A 12,779-nucleotide genomic window follows, 5' to 3' on the forward strand; every position below is an offset into this window, starting at 1 on the left:
ATATATATATATTATCTATATATATATATATATATATATATATAATATAATATATATATATATATATATATATTTATATACATATAACTGTATGCATAATATGCATGTGTAAATATATATATATATATATATATATATATATATATATATATATATATATATATATATATATATATACATATAACTGTTACTACTACTGACTACTACAACTACGACTTCTCAAACTTGGCAACCTTCCGTTCCCGTTATCTTTTGTGGCTAGCATTGACAAATGGAACTGCCCATCCAATTCGATGAGGCTGGGAGGTGAGAAAAGGTCGACATATGCAAATTTTATGACTAAAAAATTCCATGTACCCAAAGGACAGGCTTTTGGGGCAAGGGATTTCTAAGATGTAAATGGATGACAACTAAGGCAAAGTAGCAGACGTCAGCAACCTGGAGAAAAACGACCTACAACGACTAGAGGCAACTGGATCCTAAGCACATCCCCGTCTAAGGGATGAAAGGTGTATGTATGGAGGTGTGTGTGTGTGTGTGTATGTGTATCGCTATTTTAACCCTGGATGCAACACGAGTTTCTAAAGGACTGCCCATCCCCTAAGTTCGAACCTCTTGCTAGATAAATACGAATGCTACAGATCCCTTTATTATATATATACATACATACACACACACACACATATATATTAAACCTACATACATACACCTTTCATCCCTTAGACGCGGATGCTCGGGGAGGTGCTACACTTCGGCTTTCTGATGACGGTTGCCTAGACATGGCACTGCTACGTAAATGAAGCCCACCAGAGTGGATTAATAACCAGGTACATAATGAATTGCTTACGTCAACATTCACTATGAAATTTACCGGGACAAGTATTATAACACCTAAAAAAAATAACTGACAACCCCGGAAAATTTCTGAAGCTTTAATTAAAAAAAAAAAAAAAAAAAAAAAAAAAAAAAAAAAAAAAAAAAAAAAAAGACTGTCCTTCCTTAGTAACTCAAGACTGGCTTGCTAACGAAGGAGGGATGCAGGACAAGGATAAAAGGCCTTTGGGGCCTTCTGAAAAACAGGTTCCTCGGGAGGCTGCCTGTACGGTAGTGTGTGTGCTCAGGAGCCGCTAATGGTGTGGATTGTGTGTGTTTGTGGGGCGAGTCCCCCCCCCCCCCCCCCCCCCCCCGCCCCCCCCCTCCCCCCCCCCCCCCCCCCCCCCCCCCCCCCCCCCCCCCCCCCCCCCCCTGTCAGACATTAAAATGAACTCGAACAGTGAATTTAATTTATCCGCCCAACTTTCCGTGTATCGATTCTTTGCGACAATATACGAATGTCAGTGTACATATACAAACTGCAATTGTGTACATGGACACACGCTCTACCATACCATACGTTCTCGTGGTCCTTAAATTTGCATTTCCAACAGCTGCTTCGCAAGTTTTCCTTTATCCACAACACTTTCCAACTGAAATACTTTTGATAAGACCGAATCACTAGGATGACGAACCCGCAATAGAATGCTAAAGCCATTCTTTTACCGTGGCAGGTTTTGAGGAAGGGATAATAAGCTAAAGCCCTGAATATTTTGATTCAATTCTTAAATTCTGAAATCCAAGCGTCATAAAGCTGTATCCACTAAGAATATGAATAGGTTAAAAATCACAATATACTTTTAAAAGCCACAAACTTTTGAATTAGAATAAACTTTTGCAAGTTAACAGAGTCTTAAGAATTACAATGAAAACATTAAATGTTAGAGCTGTTAAAATACAAAATAAACTTATGAAAAGTAAAGCCATCAAAAATCTAAAAACAAATGAAAGGTCAAAGTTTCAGGTTTTCGAACAAGCTGACTTGAGAGGCGAGAGAAAACCGAAACCTCTAAGAAGCAGAGCCTATTAAGAATGAAATCTATAAATGATTGGTGAGGTTGCATCAGTGAAATAGTGACTTAACATTGCAAAGACTAAAGGTGTTAGTATAAGGAAAAGTAGAAACCTCCTCCACGGGGAAGGTCATAAGAACTTGATATTAGCAGATGTTTTCCAAAATGCTGTTGTCAAGTTTTTCATATCAAACGCATCAAAGGCTGGAGCTGTATAAGACTAATGCAAGATATGGTGAATCAATGAATTGTTCATGAAATCTAACTCAATGAAAATAAATTATCTTTGAAAGGTCGAATCCTAAAATAATGAAAAAGTAAGTGCGGAAGATTACGGGCAGATTTTGACTAGGTTTGATTAATTCAAAACTGTGAGACCCAGATTCAGAAAAGATTAGTGTTCCACAAGGCTGAAAACATTCGCCATGAAGGGTTTCAAGTCTCAGGCTCTCAGGAAGAATACTAATGATTATTCTGATATTTTCATCTGACGAACCTTGAAGTCTAAAACCAACGTCCACAACTCAACTGAAAATGCTGACAGGGCGCCAAGACAATTCTAAATTATAAAGGGTAACATTGAAATTTTTCAAAGCAAACGACCCAGTGAATAACGTCAAAACGTAGTCGAATCTACATAAGAACAGTAATTTAAAATGTCTTTTTAAAAATTTCTGGATTTTTCAGAAGATCGTAATAATGGGGAAAACGTCACGAAGGAAAGTAAATGAAAACTCTCCCATCCGACCCACATGCATGCATTAATTATTTGCAATATTCTTTTATGTAATCTTCTTTCCCACAACAGGCAAGAGACATCGTAAAGCGAGAGGGCTTGGCAAGACAAGGACAACATGAATTTTACCCTCCTGGCCTCATAAAAAAAAAGACGTGAAGGAAAGGCGAGGAACCACAAACTGTGTGAAAGATGCATCAAAATATTCTCGACGAATCATGGAAGCTATAAAACTGCATTAGATCTGATAAATTCCTTAAAGACGAATTTCTGCTTTCTCTCTCTCTCTCTCTCTCTCTCTCTCTCTCTCTCTCTCTCTCTCTCTCTCATGGGTTCTGGACTAGACTAGAAGTTGAAAAACAAGTAACAACACGTGCATGTCTCACTCTTAGGATGTATTTTAGCTTTTTTATGCATACTCTAATATATCTATATATAATATATATATATATATATTATATTATATATATATATATATCTATATATATATTTATATATTTAGCGCCGAAGGTATTTTTTTTAACTGTTCAGCGTATACAAACTTTCACATACTAACTTTGAAAATCTCGCCTTTAATTTGTCTCCAGAAGAAAAACATAGAACCAAAAGCACACAAAAAAAAAAAAAAAAAAAAATACTTGATACACATCAAGAGATGAAATTACCAAGCAAGAGCCCTCCATCACTCATGGTGCAATACTCGAGATGCAAAAGACTTATCACAAACTGCGGAGCGTTGAAGAAAACGTCCGAGTGAGCCCACGACCCCTGCATATGCAATCTCCACCTCTAATATTTGACGTTCATGTTTACAAAACTGGATCTTATGGAGACCTACTGAGTAACGGGTCCAATTGGTTTCACCGCAGTAAAAACAACACGTTTAAACAAGGCTATAATTCATGAGATTAAGAGATTCAGTTTTTATTCCTTAACAAACACCCCCCTCCCCCACAATCTCTCTCTCTCTCTCCACATACACAAACCTCACATCTGCCAACTGAACAGCAAGCAAGAAAAATATCTGCAAACTTCGACGGAATGAGGCGTGGGAGGGATGAAGTGGTTAGGAAGAAGGAATAGTATGCAAGCGCAGGAGCCGTGGGAGAGGGGAGAACAGAATGGCATATATATACATGCCAGTGCTGGTGGTCTAAAGCAAATTTATCACATGCTGATATAATGACGCTATGCACAGAATGAGCTTTGAGAGTCTTGGCGAGATGACTCTGCCTACTCAAGATAGCCACACTGAACAAGGTATCAATCAAAGAACTCGAATGATTTCTAAGGCTTCGTTATCTTCCGTTATAAGGATTCCTTTGTAACGGGAGTGGAAATGATGGTTCTGCTAACGACACCAAAATCAGAAATTATTTTACTTATATTTATTGCTAGAGCTAAAGTGATCATGAAAATATTTTGCTATTTTCCACACATTCTCTTTGTAATCCCTCAATAAATACTGCAATATTACCACGACACCATGATTTTACTTAGAATATAGATTACCTTCGCTCTCTTAATTTCGCACGTAATTTCATATTAAATATCAAATACCAAAAACATCTACGCTTCACCAATGATAAACCCAGTAACTACGCATGCTACACAGACTGCAACCAATAAAAAATATTCCAAGGGCCGATTCCTTGAGGTAATAAAACGACTTGAGATCGTTTCGTCAAAAGTCCTTAATGTCTCTGTTGACCTAGAGAGTGGATCGGGTACCTGGATAGTGGGCAGCAATTTCAGACAGGAAAGGTAACTCCATCAGGAGCTGAAATAGAAAAATTAATAGACAATCCCTAACCCCCTAAAACAAACATACTAATTATGTATATACATACATTCGTACATACATACGTAAACAACACATACAAATTATAATATGTAAATATATGTATACATATGACACATATACACAGTTTATAATATACATATAATATATATGATATATATATATATATAATTATAAATATATAAAATATATGTATAACATATGACACATACACACATATATATTATTATATATTATATATATAATATATAATATAATATATAATATATAATATAATTTATATTATAATATATATATATATATATATATATATAATATAATTAATATATATAATTAATTACAAAAGAATACACCAAGCTGTGCATATGTAAATTAAGCAACTTTAAGACAAAATCCCGACCTTGAGCAATGGTTTAGATTATACATGAATGTGCCAAAATCATAAATCGACAGGTATCAGAAATCTAAAAAGAGCCAAGCACTTATAATCCTTTCGTGGAAAACAATAATCCCTTCAACGTATTTAAAGAACAAAAATTCGTGAAGCAAGAGATAGAACGTCAAATAAAATTATGATCAGAATATTATAATTCCCCTTTCATACACATATATGATGAAACCTTAAAATGATGAACTAAATAACATCAAAGGAATTACGTCACCTTAAAGGCAATATGCAACTTCTTTTTATTTATCAAGATAATTCAACAAAATGAATTTAATGTCCAAACTCAGAATTCTGCAGAACAAAATGTACGAATATCTTGTAGAACACTGCAATGATAAATACACACGAAATACAACTGACAGTTATTCATATAGTTTTTTTTCTCTAATAAAAGAGCAGACCCAAACTATATAACAGTATAATAAACAATATATATATAGATTATATTATATATATATATATATATATATATAAGTATATATATATATATATTTCATATAAACGTTAATTGTGGAACTAAAAACAACACCAGATTTGATATGCACGACAATCATGTAAAACTATAGTAACGGCAGAGAATTTACAATAACATGTAGTCACACCATAACCCACGTAGATGCTAATCCACCTGCAAACCTTACAAACTATTTCAAAATATTAACGTTAGGATAAAGTAATATCATCGTAGATATAATCTTACAAAAGCCAAGATTAACGATAGAAAAAAAAGACGAAAGAGAATGGCTGAATAAGAAAGTTTGCTTCAGGACGCAACATATCATCGTGATTTTATTCAACAAAGATATTACATATAACGCCATTCCATGGAATGATTCACCATTTAAAGAAACATTACAGAAAAAATACTGAAAAAAAGAAAAGTACAAATGTAAATCTACTCAAATTACACGCACCAGCATCAATAATACACATACACACACACACATATATATATATATATATATATATATATATATATATATATATATATATATATATATATATATATATATATATATATACGTACAAATCATAGACAGACAGCCAGACGGATAGATGGATAAAGATTTAGAATGAGAAAAAAAATGACTTGCGGCCAAAATCTTATCTATTTGTAAATACCGAAATTTATTAGATATTCAAAATATGACGACCAAAGAATTGGTATTAAAATAAATCATTCCGGAGTTTACAAGTATTCCAAAATTTTTCATTTTTTTTTCTGACACAAGATTGATAAAACTTCATTCTCATCTGTCACTCAGTTTTTCCCTACTAAAAAAAAAAAAGAAGAAAAAAAAAAAGAGAAAGGGGAGGGGGGCGCACGCAATATTCAAAGTACGTTGCTAACAAACCGAGAAAATATGAAAGAAGAAAATAAGTATCCAACCTTCAGTACATAGGAGAATATTTTAGAAGAGAATTAAAATTCAAAATGCACTGTACCTCATATGAATGATTTAAGATTGGATGCAAGTAAGGAGAAGAAGAGACAGAGACAGATTAAAGATCCTCTTTGTTCAGATCTACAATCCCTAATTATGGGTGACATAACAACTGAATAAAAAAAAAACCGCAGATGCAAAAGAAAGCTAAAATCAACTACAACCAAAGTACAAGTCTAGTTTAATAACAGTAATAATAATAATAAATATATATATATGCATATATATATATATATATATATATATATATATATATATATATATATATATATATATATATATATATTAAAAAAATACAAAAGAGAATAAGGAATTATTCTCCATAAATATACGAAAGAATAAAATTAAGAGCTAAAAATATCCTAAATGTAAAACTCACTGTGATAACAGGAACTCACGAAACGTGACCATTGTTTTTAGTAACAAGACTAAATCCAAAAAAAGACAATGACCATAGCAAGAAACAGATTATGAAATAAATATTTTTCTATCAAAATCTCACTGACGATCAATGGACTCCGGAGCGTGCAATGGAGTGAGTAGTCAACAAGATCCCGCCGACGCGACGTGAGAATAAATGCGCAATGCCTAGACTGAATACATTGCTTATGTGTTCGGGGCGAGTCATCCATACTTTCTTTGGTTTTATCCCTTTCCTAAAAGCAGCCGCGGTGCAGTGATAAATAAGTCTTTTATTCTTTGCTTTCTTGAATAATCACAATAATAAGAGTGACGAATGTCTGTTATCCTTCGCTTTGTGGAATAATCACAATGCTAACAATGGCTAAAAAGCTACACACACATTGGTGTTCGATGTAATATTCAAGAATGCACATTAAAAAGAATCCACGTCAAACTATCCCTTAGAAAATGAATCGACTCATTCCCTCGGGGTTACCTCTCAACCTGTCCTTTCCCCCATCCTTTTTCTTCTTCGGAGTCAAGTTCCAAAACGGCAAGAATTTCGACGTCCCGTTGGCTTCTCCATAAAAACTGTTACGTAACCGATATCAAAATAAAACCCCCTAGACACCAGGCCCAGTTACTACCATCCAAAATAACGTTTGAAAATGACTCCTATGGCTGCTAACACTGGAGGGAGGCACTTTACCTTCGATTCTGAACAACCCCTCAACGATATTCACGTTCGCGTCCTCTCCACCAGCGGTTCACCTTCTGCTCGCCTCCCTCGCTCTGCAGTACGAAAAATGACTGTGTGGTTCGTAAATTCAAAGCGCTTTTCTACGCAGTTCCCATTTTTACCGGCAAAATCGTCCCATGATAAAATAGCATCGAAACAAAACAAAACACACACGTTTCCAGCGCATAAACCGTCCATTATTTCATCTGTTTATGCTTTACCTGATGGTATTTCCAATGAATATTGCGAATTCATCTGAAATCTGAAATGCTGCAAATAACATTTCTAAGTAACTTAAATCTTTAAGGTATAATTCCCTTAATATCCTTTCGTAAACATTTGCATTGTACATGATAGCTCAAATTATGAGAAAGCAATATTTTATACACACATATATGTGTATATATACATATGGGCATGTACTATGTATGTATATATATATATATATATATATATATATATATATATAATATATATATATATATATATATATATATGCATACAAATGAGGAAACATCCCTTTATTACATTCACTTAAAAAAATATTATAGGTAAGTACATAGACTGATAATATGTGAAGAGTATGAATGCTCTACTTATCCAGTATCTTTCAATTAATTCAACTCTTGGTATTACGGTAGCAGCAACGGTTATATATACCAGGATATTTATTTGAGAGGGAACATACCCAAAACCAAGGTCCAATCAAGAAAATTACTTGCTAAAGCTTGGCTATCTTTAATGATTAGTGGTCTATGAAATCCAACAACAGGACAGTTAGTCCATTGTTCTTTTATATCATTTATAAAGAAGACTTTCATGCTAATCATTTAACTAATATAAATATAAAATTTTCGAGCATAAACAATAATATCAAATAATCCATTTGTTTGCTAGCGGAATATATGATTATCTCATATAGAAAAATTTTGGAATCAGTGCTTTTTGAAATCTTACAGCATTAAATTATGATGTAATTAGATTAAGGAGACAAATGCGACGTATAAATGATAAACGAAAACGAACAGGCACTATAGTGGATATGGAAACTTTGAGTTCATAACGCTTCAAGAAATATCAAATATTATAAAACAAAACAGCATAATAATTATGCACCGAAGAGATTAAAGGACCATAACTAGTCTTAAAAATAGAAAAAAGGTCTGGCCCTTCCACCACACTCTTCTCTCTTTGCATTCCTTTCCTTTTTAAACTCTTCCCCACCTCTCATTCTCTTCAATTTCACACGAGATAATTTATATTTGTTAACAAAGGTTATGAACACTAATAATACTTCAAAATGAAAGATTGCAGGTTTTGCATGAAATAAAAATAATGAAAGAACAAAATAAGGATTACTAAACAATCTAGTTCAAGGTCGGAGTCATTACTTTACTAATTACTCCTTAAGATTTAATTACATAACCTCAGAAAGTCTTTGCCAATCTACAAAATACTATTTTTATTCGAACTTGGATCTCATCCAATTCTCTAAAATCTCACAAAATAGCGAGGATCAAACTTGCTTGGAAATCCATAAATCAGCATGACGCTTACACACACACACACATCCACACACCCACACACACACACACACAGAGGAATATAAAGAAACAAATTGAATGATGATACAGGCCATAATCGCCCCGACGTCTCGGGCTGGCTTTGAGGGTCTAAGACTGGTCTTCTGACCTACACAGGGAGTACTTATGACCACTCCTTCACGAACTGGATGAGTGCCATCTCTTCCACGCCACTTGAGTAATTGGATTCATGGTCATTAGCAAAAAAAAAAAAATAAAAAAAAAAAAAAAAAAAAATAAATAAATAAATAAATGTACAAAAAAGACACACACACACAAGGTAAAATGGCATGATGAACGGAAGACACTTTCCAAGGAAAAATGTATTTCGCAGTACAATATCACTGAAGCGAGTGTACAGTATATATATATCAATTCAATGAGAGAAATTTTATTATAATATTATGTCGTTGAAAAGATGCAAAACAACAGGAGATATCAGGTGAAAATACGAAATACAACAGGACTAAATAAAAAAACACTAATGCAGTTATCAATAACTGGCAACATATGCTTAAAATGACCAATGGATCTTGTCCATAAAACCAGATTCAACACAGCGGACTCTTAAATGTTCAAAAAGTCCCATGGGCGTTTTGAATCTGAGGCGCCGAGGGTAAGCTGAGAAAAATAACCCTCGGGTGAAGCCTGCTTCAATTTGACAACAAATACATAAGAAAGAATGTTTGCGAAGAAAGAGGTGTGGGTTCTAACCTTGCATGACGCAATAAATTAAAGCGGTTCTCTCAAGTTCCCCATAAGAGGCAATTTCCTTTAGGTTCTGAAAATGATTCCCTCACAAAAATAAATTTATGCAGCTGCTCTATTTTTAGTAAAACCACCAATAACTTTTACGCTGATATGCACAGAAAATATGGAGATTACTTTTGTTCCATTATTTCCTAAGCAAAACGGTGGGTATTTAACGACTACTTGAATATTCAAGAGGCCTTCACAGGTTGAAATATTTTTAAGATAAAGACATTAATCTGTCTTTATGAGCAACTCAGTTATCATTACTAAGCTGACAAAAAAACCCTCAACAGAAACTGGTTTCAAATTAAGCAAAAGTTATCATGATTATTATTACCAGTATTAAAATACCAAAGAAACCTAAGAAAAATTTATGAGAATAACACAGCGAGGGAGAAGTAATTTGGGAGAAATTCCCACCACAACAAACCGCCAGGCGCCAAACTATCATAAGGAGTCTAAACAAAGCTACCAAAATGACTGAGAATATTAGGAAATATGATTTATTTCGAATAAAGGAGGCAGCCTTTAATCAGTACTCACGATTACCATCAAATTCATGCGCAGTATTATCATATTCGAGTCTAAAATATGACACAGCTCAGATCACTGACAATAAGCTGACAAAGGAAGAAGTAAAAATGAAATGGTCTACGGATTAATTTAATTTGAGACAAGAATATTACAAAACCCCGTATATGTTTAACATTTTAACAGATGAAATAATCAATCAAAAGTTTAACTATATATACATATATATATATATATATATATATATATATATATATATATATATATATAAAGTGAAATCACGAGTAACTACTCCAGTGTTTCACTTTCCTTCGTGGCTTATACCTTTATTTCCTTTATTGACGCATTTGTCACGTTCCAAAATTTCGTGATTCAGTTATACATACACAAACACAAACACACACATATGTATAATATTATATATATATATATATATATATATATATATATATATATATATATATATATATATACTATATGTTATCCCTTCCTTATTCACTAAACTACACAAACTTTTGCCCCTCTTTTCATCTGACAGATATATATCTAAATATTTAAACATGGGCAAATAGACACAATGTAAAGAAACGATTTTAAGTAAAATTCTATCCCCCTGTTCCTTTAATTCCTACGGGTTTCATATAACCTTTGAAGCTGCGATGCTAGTATATCTTTTAAAATCAGTCAAGCGAGGAGACCAATCTCTCATCTTATCGTCTTAAAAAATCGTAAAACTGCAATTTCAATTTATTGGTTTTGGGCTAAACTATTCTCAAGACTAGTCAGTACATATCTTGAAAGATCTAAAATAATAAAAAATTTTTTTTGTAAAGGTATAAAATATTTGATCTTCTAAGATAATATCCCACATAAGCCTATGGCAAGTGAATGGAAATAGTTTTTTTTTCTTTATCAAATATCAGTGACACATGTATATATTACCTTATTACTACAATTTGGAAAACTTTTAAATAATTTTCATATTCACACTTTTATAGGAAAACTTTCAAGAGAAAAATAAAAAAACATATAGCTAAATGGTCCTACTTATTTTTTTTAAATAAAGTATTCCTACTTTTTTTCTAAATAAAGAATTTCATGCAAAACTGATTGCTGCCCATCTTCATACATTGGACAACGTTTCAGAATTCCTTAGAATAATTATTTGTTCTGCTCCAAAAGCTAAATTGCTATCACCTTAAAAAATGAAAAAAAAAAATCTATCATTCCAAGAGCCATCTTTTCCCACAGTGATTGTGTTTAAACTTAGGAAAGAATTAATGACATACACTATATCCTTACATGGAAACCTGCTTGCAAATATAACTATAAAATCTGGATACTTCAACGATCTCGTTATCATTCTTAATACATGAGTAGCGAATCTTACCAACTATTTGTAGTACTCCGAAAGCTCATGAACGGTTTCCAAAAGTACTTGATTGATAGCTGGCGATCTAACTTCCGAAAAGCAAGCCTGTAAGGTTCCAATCTCACAAAACCCTTATGAAATTTTCCGACAAGTTCTTCGGCTTCTAGATACAAAGCGTCTTAGGAACAGTCTCGTACAATTCGTGTCATTTCATAAGGGCTGCGCCACTCTGCCTATTAGTGAGTTCATTTTCTTTTCGCTCTACTTTCCTCTTCCTTCGACGGCTTTCACCAGCACTTTCGTATATTACTCCAACCTACTACACTGACTTTATTATTCAAACGTGAAGCAGCGTTACCTGCTCTTCATATATATTTTGAAACTTTGACTTGGACTTAAATTTTAATTTTTAAAAGGGGAAAATGACACTCCCTATAAACTAAAAACTGGGAGAGTTTAATTTCTGTAGTATGTATCTCAGTGACATATAACATCTTTGAACTTTGCAGAAAATTAAAAGTGGCAACAGGTCCCCTTTGCTATACCCGTTACATTTCTTAACCAGTCCAACTCTCATGTAGGAAAAACGACGATACAGCTTTGTTTCAAGAATATCAATCACACAGTCGCTATGACCTCAGATGACCTTCGTCCCCAATACTAAGAACACCTTTTTAACTAAGTCTTGCAGCCTTAACAGAAGAAGCTGCTTGCGACCAGTGATGCCGTTTTTTCTTCACAACATTGGCTTTCAGCAGTGTTACCATAGGCAGTTCATCTGATTTTTTTTTACTTTATTTATGATTTAATGATTAGAATGCGTATTTTCCGATGTAGAATTATTTTCCGTGATGTTAGAAAACTGCACGTCACTAGCTTAATATAAAGTATTTTTGACGAAGAAAAATAAAGGATTTCAATAAAATTCATTTGTATAAATAAGCAGGATATGTTTTATATCTTTATTTTCATAATAAAACATAAAAAGGCAAAGTGAAGAATTTTTTTCTTCAGTGCCGTGGCCTGTGGTTGGAAAAGCCATGGAGGGTTGCCAGATATCACCAGAAAGCCAAACTAATGGAC

The 12,779-nt window shown here is 33.3% G+C and overlaps 1 protein-coding gene across 10 annotated transcripts in view; it reads right to left on the reverse strand.

Moving 5' to 3' along the window:
• LOC135201380 (solute carrier organic anion transporter family member 74D-like) overlaps window positions 1-12,779 on the reverse strand; it is a 381,276-nt gene that overhangs the window by 95,332 nt on the left and 273,165 nt on the right. The gene's annotated exons all lie outside the window — the stretch shown is intronic.

Source organism: Macrobrachium nipponense, chromosome 28, assembly GCF_015104395.2.
Source record: "Macrobrachium nipponense isolate FS-2020 chromosome 28, ASM1510439v2, whole genome shotgun sequence".
NCBI classification, from domain to species: domain Eukaryota; kingdom Metazoa; phylum Arthropoda; class Malacostraca; order Decapoda; family Palaemonidae; genus Macrobrachium; species Macrobrachium nipponense.